This window comes from Betta splendens, chromosome 5 (assembly GCF_900634795.4).
Source record: "Betta splendens chromosome 5, fBetSpl5.4, whole genome shotgun sequence".
Taxonomy (NCBI): Eukaryota; Metazoa; Chordata; class Actinopteri; order Anabantiformes; family Osphronemidae; genus Betta; species Betta splendens.
In genome coordinates, this window is record NC_040885.2 from 15138182 (window position 1) to 15163930 (window position 25749).

The window sequence follows — 25749 nt, forward strand, 5'->3', positions numbered from 1 at the left end:
AAGTCAGTTAGTTAAAGCTGAGTCGATTAAACAGCGAGAGACACAGGGGAGAGAGTCAGCGTTTCCAATCTATGCGCGATTTGCTCAATATTCTCCCCTCATTTCAGTTTCGCTACAGCAGATGACACAATATGTATTCCAATGCGCTGGATTACCCCACATTCAAAAACCCGCTGAGTCAAGTCAGCTTAAAGCCCTTGCGTCTTAATATGTCTGGTCCTGTGTCAGGCCTTTGGGTATCAGGGTTAATATCTAACCCAAAGATCCAATATTTGAGATTATGTGTGTTTGATTTTGTTTACACCATCTGCCATCAGATGTAATTGAATGTAGTGCATGGTATAATCTGATACATCCGCCGGTGATGTTTTGCTGCTGCTGATGTTTCGTCTTTATGTGTTTCTGTGTGTGTGTGTGTGTGTGATACCCTGAGGAATTCAGAATAGCCTGTGGACATGCTGCAGTAATTAGTCCTGGTCTTATTGTGAATAATGTTCTTTTAGCTGAAGTCTTGATACATTAAAGTGATTTGCCCTGCATTGGATTAAGGTGGTGAAAAATGCACCACATCCTAATGAAAGAAGCGTATGTTGTTTTACACCAGTGCAGACGCAGGTGACCACAGGCACGAAGCTGCTCTTTGAATAACTTTTCAGCTGAGCGCTTTGAATGTGTGCATTTAACACTGCCGACCACATTTACAGTGAGACTTGACTCACCCATTAACATTTCATTCTGATGGCATGCGGAGTGTGATGAGCGAGTAGGTACAGTGGCGGCTGTGAGCCTCAAGGATACTTCACCAAGGTGCAAGGCCGCGTGTGGGACACATCCGCACTCAAAGTGAATAAATTACCACTATTACAAACAGATGTCTTCAACCGTGCATCTGTAGAACAGTAATACTGTACCAGCTGCTCATTTGCTTTTAGTAGCTGCATCACCTGCATTTGAAATACAGGCCCCTACATTCTTACAGTTAGAACTTACTTATCTATCTGCCGTATGTTGGCTACGGTATGCACACTCTCAAATTTCCCCAAATCCAACTTCAGTGTCATTCAGTCTAAGTTTCAGCCACAGCGTTTCTCATTTCGACAGCATAACAACAACACCTACAGCCGGCTGTAAAGCCGCACCTCCACAAATACAAAAAGCCATGTCGCATTTGATTTGCGGCGTCTGTTTTTTCACCCCACAGAGAATCCTCACTTCAAAGAAGTAGACTGGTGAAAAGTGTGTCACTGGTACCCGGCCAGGATAAGGTATTACTAGCTTTAAATCCTTCAGCGCTGATCAAAATCAGACAAACTGGTGCAGTACGTGCAGCAGCGGCGGCGGCAGCGCAGCCCCCTCACACGCGAACGCAAACCCACACGGACCCGTGCGATGAGGACAGAAACAAGAGCACGGACGCCGGTGACCTCCGTGGCCCGGTTTTCAGGCCATCTGACAGTCGCCGTGGATCCCACCGTGCAGCCAGGCACTCGCATCATCGCAGTCTTGTCCACATTGCATCAACAAACAGTCCCAAACTGTGGTTTTTGTCCAACTCTCTCGGTTGTACATGTGCAGTTGCTTCATTGCAGCTGCCTGGTGATTAATCCCCAGCACCGCTGCAGACTTATATCTCTATTGCACATTTCTATACTGTTACCATTGAACAAAAACTTCCAAATTCTGCCTTTAGGAACATTTTTGCTTGCAGGCGCTGTCATGACGGTATGGAAAGTGCTCTTTGGAGTATGTTGCTCCAGCCCCAGAGGTTTAACAACCACAGATTTGGATTAACTTCTTCAAATGAAAATATGACTGTTAAGTCTGCATATCTGAGCTGGAGGGCTGCTGGGTGGGTGGGGGGAAGGGGTGGTTGGAGGCTGTTCCAAATGTGGAATCCTCGCAGTTTAGTTTAGTCAAATTCAAAATATGCAAGTTTTTGAAAGCCCTGAATAGTTAGTGCGTGTGTGCGCGCGCTCTTGCCGCTCGTGCTATACATCCGCTGTAGAGTTACACTTCGTGCCTTCATTTGCTCATGCTTGTGTACCCGTATGTCTCCTAATCCAGCGGACTGGCACACGACATGGCGCTGGGAGCCGGAGAATTGGGAAGCATTCTGCCTCGTTCATCAGCGTAAAGGGACGGACAGAGGGAACTTACGTGCCTGTGTTTAGCGTGTTACGCGAAATAAGGAAAGATTTTGAGCGCGCGGGGAACGGCCGTCTCCCTCAATGAGGAATCCGCAGTGGAGAGGATTCAAAGGGGCAATTTTACACCAGCTTATGAGCAAGGGAGTGAATAGAGGGATGCACAGTGCCTGGAGACGGCCAGCTGCTACACAAGGGAATTCATCTGCAGCAAGACTGACCAAGGGTGGAATGATCCTAAATTGGTTCTGAAAAATTGGGTCCTCACACACAAACAGAGCAAGAAAATATTTAGGGAACAGGTTGTTTTATGAGAAATGCTGGACAGTTTAATTCAGCGCATTTTTTATTACCGCAGCCGAGGAGGTGACGTTCGTCGGCCTGTTGTCAGACACGCACAAAATGCTTTAGTGGCGTTTGGTAGGAAGTCCAGGCATGGGCCGGAGAATGCTGGCGTTTGCTGTGGATCCCGAAGAATTCCTTGACGTAAAAGCACGTTTAGCATCTGTGGTATGTTCCAACCAGCTACTGCACTTAATTGACAGGATAAGCCAGCAGGCTTCCTTTGCTCAGTGTATACGGTACATACAGTAGGTGGTGGAATTCGGTTGCACAACAAACATTGTGGGTGTTTCTATGGGCAGGAATATCAGTGCAGGACGTTCCCTCCGCGTGACTTCTAGCCGTGCACAACGTTCACTTGTAGAATCAGCAGAGAATGTGCTTTAATTTTGTAATGTAATAACACAAGCTACATGTTGATTACAGAATAATTATTTGCACTACAGTGTCTAACTACAGTAACCAAAGAGCTGAATACAAACAACAAACACTGCACATTGAGGTGCTGACACACGCAGTCGCTCATTAACTCCATCCTACTGTAACAGCTGGTCTTGCTTTTAGTTCTTTAAGACACTTCACCTTCCAGCCCGTTAAGTTCCCGTGCCTGGATGAATGAGAATCTTTACTCTATTCGCTTTATGCAACCGGACACTGGAAGGAACAAAGCAACTGTGCATACGACTCTTTGCAAGGAATAATGGTCAATGATCAAACCAGAAAAGTCCACTTGTGCAAACGTGGTCCAGGAAGCTACAACACTGTTAGGACAATCGAATGTGGTGCTGATGTTTGTTCCAGTGGGTTCTTAATTATGCGCTCATTACATTTTATTTGCTCATACATTCCTGATTTTCTAATTAATTGGCTTAATTATTCTTAGGCGCCGGCTAAAAACAAATAAAGTTTTATTACGCAGACAGTTAGTCATAGTAATGGCTGCATTTAATATTTTAGGTGGACTGACCTGAGGTGCACTCGGTTTTGTTGTTGCACTTTACAATACGCAGCCAAACTTTTTCTCGTTGCTGAGCTGGTGCCGAGAAACTACAGTAAATGATTTAAAGTTACTGCTTCAGATGGCTAATCTCATAAACACAATAAAAACATGCCCCAGTATGAGACTACTGTGTGTTCAAATCCTGTTATCCAGCATCTCCAGAGATGCTGTGATTCCACGGCAGATGGGAGAGGAGAGAGGCGACAGGATAATGTGCTGCGTGTGTGTGTGTGTGTGTGTGTGTGTGTGTGTGTGTGCGTGTGTGTGTGTGTGTGTGTGTGTGTGTGTGTGTGTGTGTGTGTGTGTGTGTGTGTGTGTGTGTGTGGGTCCTGCAGACTCAAGCAACCACTGGCCTAATCATTCCGTGTGTTAGCTATGGCAGGTGGCTGGCAGTCAGGCAGGCCCTGTGTTAAATCTAACTCCTGTTGTGTTCATTGATCTTTTATCTTTTCAGGAGCAACAGACAAGACTTTGTTTCTACATCTGTGAGCTGTGATGTCGGTTGTGGGCTGGCGTGTTGATGTAGACGTTGTGACTGATTGCAGCACGGCGTATGGCTACGCTCTGCATATAGATGCCAGGGAGATGCCATTTTAAACTCGCCGCGCAGCTGCCACTTTTCTTTTTTCCCTGAAGCCGAAGCATAAAATGAGCAGGAACCAATGGGGGCAGATGCTGGCAGGCCACACTGCGCCCCACCATCGCCGTTCACTGCGCTTTACAGTAGGTTGCGCTGCTTCCTGTATCCTCTCATGCAGCCCCTGTGAGATAAACAGCCAAGCTCGGACCGCTTCTGTGATTGTTGCATTCAAACTAATAGGTTCCCACAAGCCTCTTCTCTACCTTTCAAAGCCTTCCTTGCGTTCCGTGAGCTTCCAGGCATTGTTTGACTTCCTTCACTATCTTTCGCCTGCTAAAATAAAAAAGGAAAAACCCCCCAAAATCCCACAGACGTGAATCCAGAGTGCTGCCAGCTCCCTGGGTGCGCTGGTGATCCAAGCGAGGGGATGTTCGAAGGAGCAAAGGGACTTTTAATGAACAGGACCTGTATTGATCTATGGACAAAACAGTCGTTAATTATGTGTGGGTGGGTGTTTAATTGAGGGAGTGAAACAAGGTCCCCGCTTGCTAAGCCAACGCGTGGTCGAGAATGAGGAGGATTTGATTGAGTCCTGTGCCACTGGGGCAAAGGATGAGACACAAACAATCAGTCAACCAGCACCTCTGGATCTTCCTGTCTCCTCCCTCACTTGTGTTTTTACATCTTTTAGTTGTTTTTTTGTATTTTACTTAATGCCACATGCTGTGTTTTTTCCCTTTTGTTTCCCTCCAGCTTGTTATTTTCCTCAGTTCAGCCCAATGTGACGCACTTTTTCCCAACGTGCAGCGAGGGCATGTCCAGTATCGACATGCTGTGTGCATGTGTGTGCGTCTATGCATTGTCTCGCCAGCGTCGCTGCAGTCTGTGATCTAGTGCATCTCTTTGGTGTGTGCTTGTCAGTCATCATTAGGCAGCCAAACGCCTGACGCCTCTGCTCAGTGAGGCTTATTGCTTCGTGCGAGCGGCCGACTTTTTTTTTTTTTTTATTGTTTCTTTTGATCTTTTGGAACTGACGGTCATTTAATTTCTCAGCAGTAGCATTAGCCAGCGAGCCACTATTTTTCCCACAGAAACTGAGGAGGAAAATAAATTCGAGGCTAAACATAAATATATTCTAACAGCGGTGGATCAATAAAAATAAAGTAATAAAATATCGGTTGTCTTTGCTTTATTTCATTATCTGTCCGTGCAGTTTTGAATATCATAAATGGAGGATTTGCACATACAGTAGACACTCGCGTACGGAACCTGAACCCTGGCTCTAAAGTGCTATTTAGGTGCTTGTGCAGGGCGTCGAGATGAAGCCATCAGAGCCGGCGTCAGCCACGTAACCTCTGTCACTCTCACCGCAGACACTCCAGGGGATGAATAGTGATGTTTAACCAAAGAACTACACAAGGTGTAATCCCCACAGGGGATTGGTTGTGTTGCCGGAGCATGAGTGTATAAGCTCAGCATGACTTAGAATCTCATTAAAAGAGGCTTATTTATCTCTACACTACCTAAAGAATCAAGGCTGGCGTCTTCAAGCCGTTGTGCTGGCAGCAATTACCATACCTATCAAGTAGCTTTTACAACGCCTGTTCTGTGTCACGAGAAAGACGCGCCAAGCTATTACTCAGGCCGCCGACGGTTGCCGACGAGCGCCGAGTGCGTTTTCAAAATGAATTTATGTGCAGGGATCAGTTTCTGCGCTGGGAGAAATAACACACCTTTTAGAAGTTAAAAATACAGCTTTACTATTTTTGCTCGTCAGGAGACGGTAGATGTTGAGTTCTTTAAACCTGATTTTAACCAGAGCCACGCTTCACATTTGTCAACACTAAGTACCGGTACAGAAAATGCTGCTCTAAACATCAAAGAGAATTCAAATTTACCTTTAAAGATACTGGAAAAACAAGAGAGCAGTGTTGTATTACCTGTTTATTACATTGCAATCTGTATAATTGTTTTAGAGGCAGAGGCCACGCTTTTTGTCGTATTCAGCATCATTTCCTTCGTGTTCCTGTCCTTTATATCATTAGACCAGCTCTTATTTAGCTACAAGAAACGTTCCTCAGTCCATAATGTGCAGTGTTTTATGCTTATGTGTTTACATGGTGTACGGCCTGATAATGCTTTACGTGATAATGTAATTGCATTGGCTCTTTCCCCAGCTGCTAACACTGTGCGCCATGAATTCTGTGGACTTCCGAGGCGCTAATTGAAGGAAGTGGTGGATTCATGAAGCGTCTGTGTACTGTAATACCCCGAATCAGACCGTGTTGATTACACCTTCAACCGCTCTTTAATCATGGCAGTCCCTTTAAAAGAAAAAAAAAGAATGACTCGTCATTAGTCAACAGAACAACACAATCTTCATCGGACATAATTTACTGTGAATGAAAAGTCTGACCCTTTTTTTCATTATTGTTTAAACTCATCTCTCCCATGATACTAGTACAAAGATTATAAACGTGTTGAGTTTTACAGATATTATTATATATTCATCCTCAGCTGAAAACCTTTTTCATTGTCAGGAACCTGCCTGACCCGCCCTGATAAAGACTCTAAATGTGTTCTGTGGAGGTGCTATTAGTACTGGTTTAAATGTGGAATGTGTAACAAACATGAGCGCTGACCCTGCGTGTTTAAACACGTGGCACCCCCTGGAGCCCAGCGGTCCAGGGGTTGCCACAGTAAAACTAGTGTTTGCAGTGATGAATCAATCCATTAGTCCTTCATGAGCTTTACCGATTAATAATGCAGCCAGTCGTTCCAGTGTTCACTCAGTGTTGGGATCCAGTAAAATTCCTCTGTGAGTAGAACTGTGTGACTGGCTATAATATCCCAGTGCTGCTTAGAGGGCTATTACTGTCATACTAAGCCAACAGGGTGTCATTATATGGCTCACAGCTGTGTCTCTTTGTTTTTTCCTACGTTACGTGTGTGTGTGTGTGTGTGTGTGTGTGTGTGTGTGTGTGTGTGTGTGTAGCATGGATGAGAAGTACCTGTGTGTGTGTGTGTGTGTGTGTGTGTGTGTGTTTGTAATTTACCCTGCTCCCTCCTCCCAGGGTCCATAACCTCATATTGGTCTATGATAAATGTGTGATACTGTGGTGCATGTGTGGCCTGAAATGAAACGGTCGGCCGGCCCCTGCGGGAGCGGTACCTACTGTGTTCAGACACATCATTACTGCTATGGATCTATTGATTGTTTGTTGGTGCAGGCGTGTGTATGCGTGCGTGTGTGTGTTTCTCTGTTTCCCCTGTTTTTCTTTTCAATTAACTGCACTTTCAGACAAATTATACATACAGAGCATGCTATTATTATTTGTCTGTCCAGAGAACCATTTTAAGCTCTGTCATTTTGGACTGTTCTGACTGGGAAAAACAATATTACTGAGCAGTCGAGTGCCTGAAACTACATGTTATACTGTAGCATTTTTGCAGAAACAAACATTTGCACAAGTTTGAAAAATGATTGTATGGTTCAGGAAAAGTCGCTGTTACTGTAGTTTTAGCTGAAGCTGTAGTAACATGACACTGCAATGTTGTTTGGAAAGATGAGGTTATATTTTAGGATATTTCAAACTTGACTTAATCAACTTAATCATAGGAAGAAGCTAATATTGTAAAGTAATATATTATTTTGTGTTATTTTATTATATTATTCTTATTATTGAACAGTGATGAAGTATCGTGGTGTGTCTGAGTGGTTTCTTTAGTCTGGCACTCAGCCACAGCCTCAGACGGGGAAGTTCAACCCACACGCTCTGCTACTGTAACGCTTTCCACTGAACACCTTCAGGGCTTTACTGTCTCTGGCACAAAGCAGTTTGGAGTGGATCAATGATTTTGTCTTCCTCAGGACTGCAGGGGTCTCTGTCTCTTCTCTGGCTGTGATTTGAGAATCAACAGGTATTTATCCTGACTGTAGATGGTAACGTTACACTAAGTACTTCATCAGATGCTGCATATGCATCATGGCTCTGTGAATGATTGTCTTGAGCTTTAACGTGCAGACATGTTAAAGCTTAATCTGATTTGAGGTTTTCAGCTTTTATCCGTGACCTCTTCTACAGTAACGTCTCTGGCCTCCCATGATATAGAAAACCATTGCCATTCATAAGAACAACGAGAAACAAGACAGAGCAGAGGTCCCGTAACACTAACAGCCAATGCATGGTCTTGTCTTCTAGTATTAAATCAACATCATGCGATGCGATCCTTTGAAAAACACCTTTCTCTGTGTGTTTGTATGTGTTTCCTCTGAAGTTAGATCAGACGAGCCCTAATGATTTATTTTGGCAAGGTGGCACGGCAAACTTAGAGGACACTGATTGCTTGTGTCCTCCACTCTAATGCTCTTGTTAATTCTCCGATGAGGCTGATTGCCACATTCAGATGTACAGAGGGGGTTAGAAAGGAAAACTGTTAGCCGTGCAGGGGCCAGGTCCTGCAAGAGCCCTCCATTAATTCAGCCACTGAGTTGTTTCACCTCTTGTCTTTCCCCATCGCTCCCCTCCCTCCGTCGCTGTCTCTCTCCCCTTCCTCCCCTCCACCGCTTCGCATAACGCCATAAGAATTAAATTAGAGCTCGTGAATTCTTCAGACATGCTTATTACCGGCCTGGTATTGTTGTAATGTGTCTGACCTTGACCCGTTAAGGATTAATCCCGGCAGACGGGGCCGAGCAGGCACCGCGGCTGATTCCCATGCAGAGCACAGGCGCCGGGTGTGTTTACCAATCTGAGATAGAGGAGAACAAACAACAAGCACCACCTCCTCGCTGGAGAGGGAGCAGTTTGAACTGGACTCAGGGTGCCGCAGCGAATGGCAGGAGGGTAACGATGCGCGCGCGTGTGTGTGTGTGTGTGTGTGTGTGTGTGTGTGTGTGTGTGTGTGTGGGTGTGTACCTGCGTTCATTCATTCAGGGTCTTTACTTTAAAGAGATGCTCACAAACCAGCTGACGGCTCCATTAGATCAGAGACATTCAGTTTGGATGAGCTCCGCGTGATTTGGTCGATTTAGAATCTAAGTCGAGGCCACCAGCGTCTTTAGTTTGCTTGGCAGTTTGTCCTAAATGATCAGGTCAAAGCGTGTTGCCAGACGCTCGTGTGGAAATAGATACATTTAAGAAATCAAATCGAACCTAAGTTTTAGTGTTGCAAATCTTCAGGCTTTGCAAAACCTTTAATAATTGATCACTTCAGCTTTGAATTACATGTTAGCATCCTTGCTCTCCTGTAATTCCTTATACATTAAAAGCAGCTTTCCCAAGCTGGGAATTAAACTGCGAGAAGCCTGACCTGGGAGGTGAAGCAGACTGATCACGTAGAACACTGTGTACTTTGGCTGCTGGAGCCTCCGAACGCAGGAAACCAGTGCCGAGATTGGAAAAGTTGAGCGATGTGCTCAGCAGTCGCGCGGTTCCGTAAATCCTGGAGCATCCGTGTTTTGAGTCATCTGCAGCTGTCTGAGGGCTTTTTCAGAGACCTGTGCAAAGCCCATTACAGCCGTCTAAAGTAGCAGAGATGAAACACGGATTAGTTTTGCTAAATCCCTTTCTGGACGTGTATTCTCTAATTCTTACAATATTTTGAGTAGGTAATGGTTTGCTGTTTTTCTTGTCCTGACATGCTGCTCTAAATCCATCAGAGTTTGAAGCAGGGTCTTTACTGTCGGAGTCTTGACATCCGCAGCTTTCCTCGGCACCAGAATCCTCCCCAATGCACACATGCACTGTAGCAGCAGTCACTGATTTGCCCCGACCGCCTTTCTAACTACCCTTTTTACTGGCACCACTGTTTCCACATTATTATAAGGCAGCTTTTACACGGCCTCGGCCCCTTCGTTTAACACCCCAGTGCTCCATGCACTGCACATCAGAGTAAAAGGAAAGCATTTGAACCCATAGTTGTCCAGCCGTAATGTTATCACAACTGCCCTCAACACATACCCGCTCACCGTTTATTTCCTTGCGTCTTAAGTGAACATACCCGCCTTTGAAAACAGACACAGTGATGCAGGAATCGGCCGACGAATAGTTCAAAACACTCTGAGCAGGTGCTTAGATCCGACCTTCAGATTTCTTTACGCGAGTGCTAAAGCTTAGCCAAAGTTTCACACTTCCAGCAGCAGGCGTAGCACGAACAGCCGCGGCTCGGCGTGTTTTTCCGAAGAACTCAACTTTTTGGTTTTGGCAGGTGACAAAGCGTTTTCCCAGCAGCGCTGTGGAGTGTCAAGCTGCTCTTTGGCAAACTTCAGAGCCGCTTCTTCCTCCGTGATGTCCTGCTTTGCTTCACGAAACCACGCTCCGTGTTTGTTTAATGCAGATTCCCGAACAGATGTTAACCAGCTTCAATGACGTCTTTGAACCCGTCATTTAGTTTTCTGTGGTTTGTGGTGTTGCCTTAGTTGCGTGCCCACAAGACCGTCCACAGAAGTGGATTGTTTCTATTTGTGGGGAATTTGTCCGACTGTGGACTGATGAATTTAGACACATTTTACTTTGTAATCTTTTCCACTTTTATGCAAATCAGCAATTCTTGATCAAAAGCCGTCTGTGATGTCTTTTTTCTGTGTGAGGCTGTATAAAAAGCTAACTTACAACATGTCAGTGTTGTTGTGAGTCACAGGAAAGTAGACTCTAATTTGGTTTCATTTCTTGTCATTAAGCTGCAGGATCCCATACGTATTTTAACGGTCACTGCGACTGTATGTACAGTATGAAATCATCCCATCTTTGAGCCGCTTCTGCTTTTCCAAAGAGCGGCACTGCAGATCAAATATAGGCTTAGTTTTAATGTAACTCCTCAAATTTCCAGCTGAAGTCATAGTAAATGCATGCAGCAGTAGTGTGACGTGTCTGATCTTATTTAAATCAGTAGATGTTCATTAGTTGTATTGTTTTCTTCGTGTTGCTGTGGGTGTAGCTTATGGTTTTGACATGAAGTCAGATTGTTTACTGGATTCATAGCAATGCAGTCAATGCAATGTTATCTATTGTTTTGAAGGCTCCCTAATATAAACTTCACACGCTGCGTTAACCTACAGCTGAACAGTACTTTAGGTTCTTTTTGGTTCTGTTTGTTTGTTTTTTTTCTAATACAGAACCCGATGCTCTGCTCCAACAGTATGTAGGTCATTAGTTCTCAAAATCCTCTGCTCTCGACGCCGCTAATCGTTTGCCTAAATTTAGAAATCCTGTTGGCATCGAGGGCAGAGTTTAGCTGGTGCCACTGCAGCGACGTCGCGTTGCTGGAGTGGCTTCGTACCTACGCTGTCTTTAGGTGTGTGGACGGATTCAGGGGTCTCAGGATCATTTAGATGCGCCATTATTGTACCACTCACAGCAGCTGATTAGTGATTGCGATACTTGTCCATGTACATCGATGAGGTGTTAAAAGTCATTTGATTAATTCATTTTGAGGCTGTGTTTACAACCTTACAGCCCATTTCAGTAACACATGTACTGGATTAAAGTGGGCTTGGGCCAATGTGCTGCTCAGTAAACACAGTTTCATCTGCCCATTTCCATCTGTTAGAATGCATATTGAGCTTATTTGATTCTTTGTTACTTCTGCGTTGCATCTTATATAATGCTGTGTCTCTGTGCATTTGCATATTTAACATACCGTCATCGTTTTGGAGACAATAATATTATAAGCAGCCTTTTCAAATATATGCAGACATTTGCAGTATTGCATGTGAATGCACTGACTTCCACGGCGGACCTATTATGTCTGCATACAAACCACCTCCACATTGTTTTATTGTTTAAGTCTCCAACCCACTCTGAAACACTGCAGTCCCAGCATTTAGCCATCCTCCAATTAGTATAAAATATTAGCATTTCCAGCATGCTTAGTCTTATCTTCATCACAGAAATATGAGAAACAAAAAGGAAGGAGTTATCTGCATTCCCAGCTGTTTCCATAGCAGCCAGAAATTGTGAGTTCCTGACCCCTCATATGGACTTATGTTTGGCCCTATAGCCCCTATTAGCCCTAAAAGACTGTCACTGTTCTATATCATATTGTTCATTTCTTAATTTTCTGTCTAATTTGTCTGCCTCTATCTCTCTCTCCTTCTTTCTGTTTCTCTCTTGACCATATTTCTTTCTTTCTCCACGTCTTTGCCCCCCCCCCCCCTTTCCCCCTCCCCTTGTCTTTGTCTCTATTTCTCTTTTCTCCCTCAGCACTGTTTTGTGATTGGCAGCTGAAGCCTGACTGCAGTAGAGTTAATAGAGAATAGAGAGGAATACCTAGTGGATTTACAGCTGAGTGGAGACACACAAATAAGATAATGACTTGGGAATAACAATTTCGCCGCACCGTTTGGGAAGCCACTGAAGAGAGAGAAAAAGACGGAGGGAGGAAGGAGGGAGAAGAACGTCCTAAAGACAGTGAAGAGGGGAGGCAGACAGAGAGCCAGGCATAAGTGAACACATTCCAGCAGCAGTCGTGTTAACAGGATTTCTCTAAATTGGAGAAAATAGTCGGAATCCCTGTGGGTTTTGGGGAAAAAGATAAAGCTTTGTATTTTATGCAGCGCTGATTGACTAAAATCCTTCCTGATGGATGTTGTGATGCAAATCTGGTTGATTGCTGACTGTATCTTTTGTTTCCTAATGGGATACAATAGACAGCGTTAATATCACACTTACTGTACGGAGTGTGTGTGTGTGTGTGTGTGTGTGTGTGTGTGTGTGTGTGTGTGTGTGTGTGTGTGTGTGTGTGTGTGTGTGTGTGCGTGCGTGTGTGCGCGCGCGCGTGCGCGTGCGTGTGTGCATTTGTCTTATGTCTCGTCTTGTTTGCCGCTGTTTACATTCCTCATCTGAAACAATAGCTAAGCACCAATTTAAAAACATTTTTCCCACAACTAACGAGGCGCCTGGTGAGCAGAGATAACCCACTGAAATTCATAATGCCCGTACATCCTTTTAACTTTGCCAGACAGGAGTGGGTCACCCATCAAAACCCTAATCTATAGTCATTTGGTTGTCAGAGTTGTTGGTTGAGTTATGGAGGCTGGCGGCCCTCAGAAGGCCTTTATAACGGACCTAATCTCACACTAAAGACAAGGGCTCTTGGTGATATTGCCCCCCCCCCCACCCCCCTCCCCTCCACCCACCTCGCCTCACTGCCCCGTCCCTCCATCATCTCTTTGACATCACTCAACGCTCAACAAAGTAGCTAATGAAGCAGAAGAGGAGAGAATATTTGCCCAGTAATTAAGAAAAATGAAAGGAAGTGGAGTTTGAAAGCTGACACGGACACTGTAATTGTCCTCCCCTTGATGTGGGAGTATGGCGTATGCTATACTTTTCTACTACACTCATCCTAATTCGGGACTCATTAGCTCCTTGGACTTTGCAGTTCACACTCTATTTATCCCTCTTTCTCTGTCTTCCCCTTCACCTCCCAAGTCAAGCTGTTGTTTATTTTGAGCGCTTCCACTGCCGTTGAGAGGCAGACGGCCTTATTCTGTGGTGAATGTGCCACTCACTCTAATCACCTTCGCGTCACCATGAAAAGTGCCCACGCCGAACCTAAGTGATGTCGCCCAGGTCATCCGTGCTGTTTCACGTACCTGTAATGAGTATAATATAATACCAGAAATTCTCTGAAATATGAAACAGCACACTGAGTTCAAAGCTTTCACATCAAATTATTTCCTCAGACTAGTTCTGGAAAATTTGCAGTGAAGCCTTAAATGTCCAATTCGAATTATTAGTCATATGCTGCCACATGCAAAGGCCTGTGTTTGCTGAGCATCTGCACAATTTGCAGCAGCTGGAGGTCGTGGGAACCTGCTCAGCAGCCTACCAGCACTAAGCAGGCCCCAGGTAGCAGGCTCTCATTTTATATCCTGACAATATGGCTGCCTATTATGTGTGGATGCAGGCTCAGCTCAGTTAAATGCAAATGCTGAAAGAAGTGCCTCAAGTTGCCTGAGTTGATGCCTGTGACGTCTGTGGGTAAATATGCTCCGCTATAAGAAGCCAACCAAAGGCTAATTAGTGGATTCTTCAGCGTACCTGACATTTGTTAGAAATGCACCTCTTTGACAGCAGGCTCAGACGAGCTTCTGATATTAGTTGTGAGTCAGTTGAATGCTTATAATTATGCAGACTGTATATTTAGATGTGTAAAGTCATATTTCTTAATTTCTTTGGCTTACAAGAATATCGCTAATATTGGTGTTTGACTAATCAATGTTTGCACTATAAATCATAGTTATTTGAAATCTTGAGCACATCATTATATCCCGAAGAGAATAGATCAAGTGTGTAGGCTCCAGTTTAAATATCTTTTAAATGCTCTACTAATTCAGTGGCAACTCTAGCATTTGACCTTTACTTTTTACATTGATTAACAGTATATCCACATCTTAAATTAGCTGCATTTTGTCCATTTCGGGGAATTGCAAATTGCACTAGATACTCCCAGGGCCATTAATAATAAGACAAGTACACTTCTGTGTAATTTAAACAGTTTTCCTCTTCCATCCTCCATTCATAAATAATGCTAATCCTTAAAGTAGCTGCCGTGCTTTTATTCTTTAGCCTGTTAATATTACATCTGCTCCAGCCTCATGTTTGACGGAATCTGAAAGTTAGATATCACCAGAAGAGAAATCACTATCTATCATTGGCAACTCAGACAGCTCAGAACTAAATATGTTTTAAAGCTACAGTAATTTGGGAAAAGAAGTGCAGTGTATAAAACAAAGTTGTGCTTGGATCAAACTGGGAACAAATCTGGTATCATCTTAAGAAAGTCGAAAGAATCAAACTCACTCATCTGAATTTCACTCCACCTACCAACAAACGCGCTCTCCCTCCTCCTGCAGGTCCACTTCTGGCCACATGCCGTGATTCTGATTGACTTCTGATGGACATTATTCTCTTCATGATGGTAATAATAACTTTAGTGCAGTCCTAATGATAGTGATCATAATGCTGGGAATTCACTCTCCAAATAGTGTGTTGATAGCCGTGCGACAACCCCAGCGGGGAACGAGTGAGCTGACTTCAAAGGTGTGATTTAGCTCACAGTGGAGTGCAGGGCATGGTCGCACACGTGGGCGGTTGTCATTTTCTTGGTGAACTTCTCCCTTTTGATCTTTTTGTTCAATATTAGTGCTGCTCACCGGACGGGCACTTGAGACCAAAGAGAAAGGCTGCGGAGGTCTGCACTCCTTCTCTTGACTATGCCGACGATCCCACCCTCATATAGCGCCTGTGCGGATGCTCCATCCAGTCCGGATTAGACAGAGACGCCGTAAGACAGGGCTCGTCTTGACATTAATATTGATCGGCTCACCTGTAACTGCCACGGCTTTACTCAGCTGCAAATTAAACTCAGCGCTCATCCACTCTCCTCATCTCTCCTTGGAGTCCTTCCTGCACCGGCCCGGTCATTTTCATGGGAACGGCAGCTTCTTCCGCCTCGAGGTCCGCACAGTGAGTAAATTGATTAGCCAATATCATAATGTAGATGGAGCAACGAGCCCGTCAGTCACGCTGCCCTGCAGCAGGGTCATTTTGCTAATAGATGCTAGAAGCATGCGCCTTCATTGATTTCAAATCATCTATTGTTTACGTGTTGATTACAGAAACAAAGAGCATTTGTCCTGAACTTAAAATAAAATAATATATAAAAATAATGTTCTCATTTGAAAACCCACACTGCACATCAAAGCGTGGAGCTTTTGAATGAGTTACCACTGAAATTAAGAGCTTGGTAATCCTCTTATGAAAACAAAAGACTTCCCACTGACATGAGTAAACAGTAGCATCATTGTTTACTGTTAATAAACAGACAGATTGGAAAATTATAATGGTTTAATAGGCAGCATGTCACCCAGTGAGCTTCCCACTCCCTTTACTCCTGGCTTGTGAAGCCACTGCTCAGATGTACGTTATCACATTTCACCTGTACTCATTTCCATCATTTCCCCCTATAAATATCAATTATGAAAGGCAGTATGCCGCATGCGTACATGACCGTTATAAATGCTACACCCAGGGTCCAGTCACATCCAGTCATTCCTCGCGTGGAGCGGGTGCTTTATAGACCTAAAAGGAGAGAAACCTTCTCTATATCATCCCCTGTGTTTTGCTGCTACCGGGCATGGGGAGCAAATTCACTTGTATCTGAAGCTGAGGCAATTTGTTTTATTTGACTTCTCGCCCCATAAACTGTCAGCTCTGCTTCCTCTAACCTACAAGAGGTTTGCTACAGAAAACAAATGGGCTTCATAATGACCCTCTCCAGCAGAGTTCAGTTTTGGGGTGTGATCTATGTATTTATCCAAGAACACTTGCTGTTTATGTATCACCAGGTGGATAACCAGCGCGTGTACCACTCTTATATATATATGTTCTTATATCTATTTGTAATTAGATTTCATCCACAGAGAACGGCAACTTTTATTTCATATGTATTCAAAAAAGCGTCTCTAACAGTCAGAACTTTTCAGTCTTCCTCTTGGCGGGCACGTGTTCATGTGTTCTGCATGGAGACGAACGGAGGAGGAGGAGGAGATTTGTGTTCATGTGTGTATAACTGCGGAGACGTGAATGTTCAGCCAGCTATCGATTCTGGGAAAAGGCTCTCACTGAGATGATGAGGAGGTGTGCCTTGTGAAGAGGCTATTATGTGAAATCAGTGGCCGTTAGCTGATTCTGATGCTCCCTGTTCATCGCTTCCAGGTCTTCAAAACAGCTCAGGCTGAGGTTTCACTGAAATCCCCCTAAAGGAACCTTAAAGAACCCACTGGTGTCTGAACTCATCGATTGTTCCACCTCAAGAAGCTGCAGTTTATTAATTAATAAAATGCATGTTAAAATATTAAAACCAGTTTGGTTTACCATTTCAACAGGAGCACGACACAACAGTGTCCAAGAGTCAAACACAAACGAACTCTGCGATATTCCCTGCCAAAGTGTTTGCAAGAGCTTTGTTTTGTCACAAATAATGGTGGAAATGCATCAACCCCAGCTAAACAGGTGGAAATCCATTTTGTAGAATGTGAAGGCAAATATGTGCGAGACTGGGTCGTGCTCACTCAGTCTCTCAGATAAATTCTGAACAGGCAGGCGCAATCAATCATACTGTATTTAATGAATGACTTTTCTCAAGTAACTTCCTCAACAATGGCATTTGCAGAAGCCGTAGACGAGGACTGAAGCAGCCCATGTCCGGGCTGTTGACATTTGACATGAAGTTCCCTCTAATTCCTGAGCAGCTACATAATAATTACTGCAGTTACACAACCAGTCCCCGGGCTTGAAGACTTGACCTTTCTGCAAATTACATGTTCATTTGCCTTAATGTGAAAACACAGATGTCATTTCCTATTGTGTGCGCCGAACACAACACCGACGTCTTCTCTCATGAGCCGCCTGTGCTGCCTGCTAAGTTGTGTATTTGTGGTCATAGCATCATCGTACACAAGCATATATGAAGCGTACAGTGCATCCTTATGTTTGCTTTTCATTGTGAGGTCTGCTAATGTTAGACACTCAGCCGTCTCCTGCCCGCGGTTGTGGCAGCGATGCACCCGGGACCCAGAGGAGACACGCATTTCAGGAGGTCCCTGCACACTATTTCACAACCACAAACACTTATCCATCAGAGAGTTGTGCGGCGTGAGAAGAAACACAGCCAGGCCTGGTCCTTTTTGACCGCAATCTGGCCTAATGGGAGTTGTATGATTGAGTGCGCCACATAAGCACACGCAGTCAGGATCTATGGGCATCGAGCGAACGCTTCCAGCAGGAAAAATGAACTACACCGAGACAAAGCGCACAGTAGGGTCGTATTAGAGGGGGGTGAAAACAGGCCTGAGCTTCTCTTTGCTCCTACTTTTATACTGTGTAAAACTAAGTAAAAGGTCCTTTACCAGTTATATAATATAATGAGATGACGCTTAGGTATCTAATATGTACTGGCACACGCTCGTGTTCCTTCCTCTGGCAGAAGATGCCTCAGCAGACGAAGCCACGTGCCGTCTTTGCCGCCTTTTACTTTGCACATATTTGCTTCTTGCTTTGAGGTTTGAGAGCGGCTGTTGTCACAACATATTGATTCTCTTGATTTACACAGTGTATATATATATATATAAATATATAAAAGAAAAGTAAACAGTGTGCTGCGTCTGAAGTCCTCTCCATTTGTTTATTCATCTGAATGCATTACGGGATTAGAGGTTGCATGTAATACGAGTACGAACAAAGCAGCTGAAGTCTGATCAGACACAGAGATGGAGCAGTTCAGGACCGCACAAAAAATGATGAGGCACATTTAAATATCACAGGAGAAGAGATTTTCTTTATTACTAACCAAAGCATCTGAGCGGAAGACACTCTGGAGTAAAATAACACTTGCTCTTGATGTTTGGACACTTGATTTTATGTTATGAGAGCGGCGCCTAATAAATATCCACCCAGCTCTTAGTGACATGCTCTCACTCTCGTCCAGTTCAATGCCCAGAGCAGGCGTTTATTTAGGTGTCAAAGCACGATGTGCATCGCAAACCGCAATCAAGTGTCTTGTGTTTTTCACAGTTACTTCATATATTTGTGAGACAAACAGTTTAGACCAGGTTCAATGCTGAAGCTGCATAGTGAAGCTGTCTCGGGTACAATAAGCAAAGTCTAGAGTTAAATCTGAAATGTTCTGCTAATATTTCAGGTTTCACCTCTTTGGCTTGAGTTGAATGAGTGAACTGGCATTTTGTCATCAGTTTATGTGGAGCAGCTCAGTTCAAGTGCTGATCTGTTGCTCTGCACCGGTTCTGTCTCCTCGTGCGTTTGGCTCTGACCCGCGTTTACTCACTTGGTTTTTCCCGTTAATTGCTTGCATGCTTCCCAGTAATTAACGAAATGTAAGTGTGCTAGGTCAAGTCAATCCGTATCTTTTACCACTGGGTTCAAGTGCGTGTATTTACATTTAAAGTGTTATCATTTCCTCTGTGAGTGGTGTAATGTCAGAGATAAGGTCAGTTCTGTTTTGTTGCTTGCCAGGCTAACAATTATATATTCAGTGAAGTATTATTTAATTGAAAAATAAATAACCAGCGCATTGTTATGAGCTACAGTGGAGTGACTACTTTATATCTTGAAGAGAGGCCAAGAGTGCAGAGATTTGCATGAGTCGCATCAAAGCCAGATTCTGTTGCATAGAATCCTCATTTCACCTCTCAGTCGGGGCAGTAGTAACGCTCTACTTTAACCAGATCTTAATTTGCTTTTCTATAAAGCTTCTATCAAACCATGGTATTATCTTTTATCTCAGCTGTGAGACCTGACATCAAGTATTGGAAAAAAAAAGTAAAAAAGTGTAGCAGCCGTGCTAAAGCTCTCATCCTCCCCCCAGTTGCTCCCTTTGGCTCTTCAACACGCTGCCTTTGCCCCAACACACTGTTAAATATAACGTGTGCAGGTGACAAATGTGGTGAATCCTCTGCTTGGAGAACAGATAAGCAATGACAAATTGGGAAAACAGCAAATTGGATAATATAGTGTGTGAAGCTAAATGTTTATTTTTATCAATTCTTACAAGCAGCAAATATAGAACAAGATGCTTCCAGTTCCTGCACTTGCAGAATCTTCCCTTTGCATCGTAACACATTTCAACACACAGAGGATAAGTGGCCGAGGACATCGAAGCCCATGGTGCGAAACACCTGAACCTCCGTAAGCAGGTGTCGTCAGTGTAACCCAAGGCAAATCTGCGATGCAAATTCTTCTGTTCTGCTTCAGCCTCCGGATCCCTGACGCAACGAGCCTTTCACAAAACGAGCGGCGGAACCTGCCACACTCGCTCTGCACAACGCTTAACTTGTTGACATCACGGCAGTCCGTCCAACTCACTCAGTCCTGCGTTTGCATCGACTGGCAGCAGCTCTGAAAGGCACCAGTGGTCTCTGGTTGTCCTATAAAAGTCCTAAGCACAGAAAAGCTGGAGCTGAGGGCAGAGGCAGAGCAGACTGCTGACAGACACCAGTGCTCCTCCACCGTCCTGGGTCCATGTGCACTGACAGCTGTCAGCTACCTCGGCCGTCACCTGTCTGTCAAAGCGACACGCACGCACCTACATATATGCATGAACACACACACACGCACACACACACACACACACACACACACACACACACACACATATATGTGTAATATCTTTTGAACGCAGTCACAGAGCAGCAGTTTTTGACTCTCCCTTTAGTTTGCGTTGCCCTTTTCCTTCTAATTGTTTCGTCCATATGATCCTCCTCTCTCTCTCTCTCTCTCTCTCTCTCTCTCTCTGAGTCTCGCCCCTTGCTCTCTCCCCCTCCCGGCCAGAGCAGGGGATACTGTGCTCCAGCCACCCGTGAGATGAGCGATTTAGTAATTGTGCAGTTGGCAGCTCAGGCATGGGGCCCTGTGCAGCAGTAGTGGACATTGTGGTATGTACGGGCACACAGACTATAGAGCAGTGAGAGAGTAGAGAGGAGAGGCAGAAGCCCAGCGTCAGACCTCTGACCGTCTTGTGTGTTTCTGACTCTAAGATACTGAAAAGAATGGAATTAAACATTTATTTAAAAAAGAATTTCAAGGGAAAAAAAATGATGTGAAAAGGAAGCGAGAGGAAAAAAGAGAGTGGGTGCAGGCTCATCTTGATATGTGGGTGGAGTAGCAGCAGTATTGGCATGTGAGAGAGGGAACAAGGGAGGAGGAGAAAGAGGGGAGGGCTGAGATTCGAAGGGAAAGCGAGGGACGGGGGTGGAAAAGCAGCAATTAGTGTAATTAGGAGACCAGCTTTAGCAAAGCACTGACAATATGTCACCTCTCATTATAACCCATAAGCAAACATAGCAGCCTAATGCAAGGCAGCACCCATTCTCCAGACAGTTCCCTGTGTCAATGCAGATCCTGTTCTACCCAGTCATGCTCAGCTGCATATCATTGACTTGCCAATACAACGCAGGGTTTTGGATTTAAAACCTGGAGTCTGGTCAGCGACAGAGAGCGAGACAATGGTGGGGCGCCTCCATTCTGCTGCTGTCTATGGGATGTCTGGCAGCGTGGACTCTGGGTGAACCTCCCTGGACCTGCTGCATTCACGTGGACGCACTTCCATAGGTTTTGCTGCAGTGGTGACACAGGACTTGTGGAGTTTTGAGTGTAACGTGTTAGACAGCCAGCGATCGCTCCGTGCCGGTGCTGCACATCTGCAGCAAAGACGGCGTGTTTCCTGTGATGGAACGCCTGCATGGGAAGCAGGCTTATCGTTTCTGTTTACTGTATTTACACTCCTGTGAACCAGCGCACTTGTTTTCATGGCAACCCTCCTGCACCCCAAAGGAAACTGTGGGTTTTTGTGATTCCTTTATTTTTCTACTTTGTGAGATTCGCAGTAAATGGGCCATTAAAACCTCCCCATCGCTGCATAAACTCTTTACAGTAGCAGACATGTTTTGTGTTGTGCCGCTGGTATATGTTTTCTCACCCTTCTCTGACATGGCACGGGGCCGTCAAGCCAAGTGGCTGTGACAAATTGGGATTGGAAATGACAAAATAGGCTATTTAATAAGCACGGCGGAGGGGATTGGACTCCGGTGTCGGGTTCACGCGAATAAGCAGACTGTCTGAACTCCTTCTGGGCCTGGCTTTGATGGTAGCTTTCATCCATCTGATGAGGAGATTCTGGCAGTGGAAGATGGAACCGGGAATTTCTCGCTATCTACGCCGCGTGTGTGTGTGTGTGTGTGTGTGTGCGTGTGTGTGTGTGTGTGTGTGTGTGTGTGTGTGAGTGTGAGCGTGCACCGGGGCAGATTTGAGTGAATGCAAAATCAGAGCGCACATCAATCTCAGGCAGAGATATAGTGTGGTGAGCCAGTGGGCCCAGGGGGAGTGAATGTGGCCGTGTGTTAACCTCAGGCTGTTAACTCCCGAATATAAACCCCTTTCTTATATGAATCATTTGTGCTGTGTTTTTTGTCACAGTGGCCCCTGAAATGAGATTTTGTTATTGGAGGGGGATGTAGCAATGTTCCCTAATGATACAGACTCAAGTAAGTGAACACCATATAGTTATTGACATGTGGACGCAAAGAGAAATGAATATGTTTGGAAGGCAAAAGTGTAAAATGGGAAAAATACAGTTATACTTCATTAAAATATAAAAAAATAATAAAGGGTAGAGTTGGAAAAAAACAGTATGAGAGATACAAAGTACAAACAAGCCTGCAGAGGAGCACATGGAATAACAAGTAAAAGGGACAGCGGAGCGCAGAAGGGAAGCAGGTGAGAAAGCTGGTGTGGATTGGCACATCCACACCGCCGTACGGTGTGGAGTCCTGTGTAGCCTCGGAATGACAGAAAGGTGCAAAGGCAGGGTGGCAGAAAAAAGGGACGCCTCAACGCCAAAGGAAGGGAACGAAAACAGAGCCACAGAGGAAAGTGGAGAAGAAACAGTGAGTTAGAGACAGAGGGAGCCACGAGGTGCGAGGAATGCAGAGGATGACGGCCGAGGAAGATGATAGATGAAGGAGGAGGCCAGCGGCCGAGGGAGGAGGTGAGGGGGGGGGAGGAGGGGGCGTGCATGCGTTATCACAACAAAATGTTTGCCTACACAGTCTGTATGGACGCGTGTGCGCCTGCATACACTCATCTGATTAGAGCAGCCTCCCAGGAAGGAGCCCAGCAGGAGGGACACGCTGGTGACCTGCTCCAGCGCGCTGGTGTCTGTGAACGCATCAATTATGAATTAAAGCAGGACATATTTTACCAATTTGCAAATATTATAAGGAATTTTATATTTTCCAGCTTCAGAACGCTGCGTGGTTGAGAATGTGGAAATCCTGCCTACTAAGAAAAGGCTGCACTTCGGTGCTGTTGAAACAGTCATATCTCAGACTGAGGAGGGCAGATGCTGGATGGGGGGGGGCTGGAAATTGGTGTTATGAGCAGAAAAATCTGAGTTTGTGGAGTTCGGGTCACAACGAGAAAAATGTCCAGATGCAGTTTCAGGGAGCATCTGTCCGATAAGGTCCACGTCTGTCACACGTGGTGGAGTGCGATGGAGCGCGGCTTCCTCCTATCCGGTGTTCACTTTGTAAAATGTAATCTTCATGTCACTCTAATATAAGTTTGTATACAGTCATTAGTGTCCATAGCACCGGCTGTGATCGTCCCTTCTGCCTCCTCTTTATTTAATGGCTAAAGTGTCCTGGCAGTTCTCAGCCTATCAGCCTCTTAATACCTAGGAACATACACAACCAGCGGGAACCGGTTCTGGTTGGGCTCTCAGCTCGTATCTGCTGTCAGAGCCGACGATCTGATGAGGTGTTGTCAGTCGTCTGCCTTTGTCGCGACCATGTAGTGTGTGTTTGCAGTAGTTGTTAGTCAGTTAGTGTGCCAGCCTCATCCTCTGTCCTCTGAAATCACTGAGAAATGCTATAAAGCATCGCAGAGAAAGATTCATTATTTTTAACCCAAGGTGGAATGGCTTTCTATTAAAAAAAAAAAAAAAAGCTTTGTAATTTCCCCCCATTAAGTCATGTGCTCTCTGCACAGATCTCTAAAGTGGCGTCTAATCTTATTGTTCAGCAAAGGCGCAATGTTGAGGGGAGAGAGAGAGCACATACTAAGCTTATCACAGTGTGGAGAAAGGAGCTGGTTTTGGAGTCACATGCAGATGGACTCACCGTCCAGATGTCCGGTCAGACTACTGAGCCCTGTGGTACAATAACTTGGTGGAAACGCATCAACAAAATAAAATTTAATAAAGGCGCGCTGTCCACTAACGCCGTGAAAGGTGAACCATGAAAGCACCAAGCGCTTTATTAGGAACCCGATTTAAGAACCGCGGGTGCCGGAGGTTTATACCAGTTCATTAATAGGTTCTAATGCTTTGGCCCCGTCCCCCATTTTTAAATACGGAGGCCAAAACCTGACTAGTGATAAGCTTGTAAAAGTCGAACCACTGGCAGCGCCGCGTTGGACTGAATTAGACTGTGCAGCTGCTCCACCTGATGAACTGGCCAGTGGACATGTGCTTGTGGTTTGGTGCCACTCGCATCAGCTCCGATCAGGTGTCACCACTTCCTGTCACTGTCACAGGAAACCATGGAGATGGACACTGGTATTTGTAAGCGCCATTGCTTGCTAAAAATTATGTTACTATTTATTATTTCCATCAGGTACTGGTAATTACTTCAGGGAGTTCCACCTTCCAGAGAATAAAAGCTTGTTTCATTTCAAATGACAGATTTTTTCGGACACTGCTGCTTTCGGTTGCTCTAGTAATTTTCGTGGCCAAAGTGGCATTTGAGCCAAAGGGGGCACAAGGCCACTGACTTGAGCTACTGTGTGTACTGTGCATTGCGTGTCTCTGGCCAAATGCTTTGTAGCACACACACACACGCACACTGCGTCTGCGTATGAGTGAGAGTGCATTAGAGAGACAGAGGGGCCGTCTGCCGGCCGCTGGCCCCACGCCTATCAGTTCGCAGTGATCAGTCTTGCCTGGCTGTCGCGTGTCCGCTGCCAGCTGTCAAAGGGCCTGCTCTGGGCATGCCCACTGATGAGAGGCTGCAGCCATGCTCTAGAATCAATCCAGCTCTCTAATAGGTCACGAATGGTTGCACAATGCTTGCCAATAGCTTTGGATTGGAGAGCGAGTGGAGGAAGTGGAGGAGCGAGTCGGAGCGAGAGGAGAGACGCGGAGGGAGAGACAGACATGTCAGCAATATTTTTATCATCAGCAACAAGTTTCGCTGGCCGCTGCTAAACGGAGGGGCAGTAATTGACAAGCCTCTAATCTGCCTCCACTAGCGGAGGCAACTGTTGCGAGGCCCGTGTCTGAGTGAAACCAGAACCAACACACGTCTGTTTCTCTGTCTCCCTCCCTGACTCATTAGTTTCCTTCTTTTAGACCTAATTATGAGTAAATGTGTACACATTTAATGAAATCCCCAAAGTGGGGCGGGAGAGCAGGAGGGGAAAGAGGAGCACTGGAGGAGTGTGGATTTTGTTTTTAGATACCAAACAGTTGGCGCCGAGCAAATGTTTCCGTTTGCAAAGCAACTTCTGTGCTGTTGGTGCACGCACAAAAATATTTGATACAAATGCTTTCTAATTAAACATATTCAGACTGCCTGCCGCGCCGTTAAGTCATCCACTGTAAGGGAACAGGGAAAGTGGAGATAGGCAAAAACAAATTAATTCTATCCTCCCAGTGCTGTTTGCCTTTGAGGCACAAAGGAATAAACATTCAAATTTTTTTTATTTCTTTTTTTTTCTTTGAAGTTATCACTCCACACTGCAGACATATCTAATTGGAAACTTAAAAAGAAATGTTTTTGATCAATTTAACTCAAGTGAGGGGTTTAAGATGAGTTTCCTCCTGTCATTCAAAGTTTACAAATTTACTCATAGTTATTTCGTTTTTTTAATATTAGCTGTAATGATTGTTAATCATCCACATTGTTAATAAGTATTTAAAATATTCTCTTGTGTTTATTGAGCACTGTAGCTATGGCTGCCCGAATAACCCGAGACAAAAAGCAGGTAGAGGTGAGAAAATAAGACAGGATCCAAAAAAAACCCACCTCGATGAGGCAAGATTTACGGTTGTCATGGCAGCAGTGCCAATACGTCTTAAAGAATATGAGAGAGAGAGCATCT

General features: G+C 44.9%; 1 protein-coding gene across 10 annotated transcripts in view; it reads left to right on the plus strand.

The window, feature by feature from the left end:
• LOC114855663 (cadherin-22-like) overlaps positions 1-25749 on the plus strand; it is a 159395-nt gene that overhangs the window by 79480 nt on the left and 54166 nt on the right. Inside the window, exon 1 of one of the 10 annotated variants that reach the window (XM_041070845.2) lies at positions 14973-14992. The exons of the other annotated variants lie outside the window; for them this stretch is intronic. The gene's annotated coding sequence lies outside the window, so the exon portion shown is untranslated. Of the gene's footprint in view, positions 1-14972; positions 14993-25749 lie in introns of those variants that run through there. 10 annotated transcript variants of the gene reach the window in all.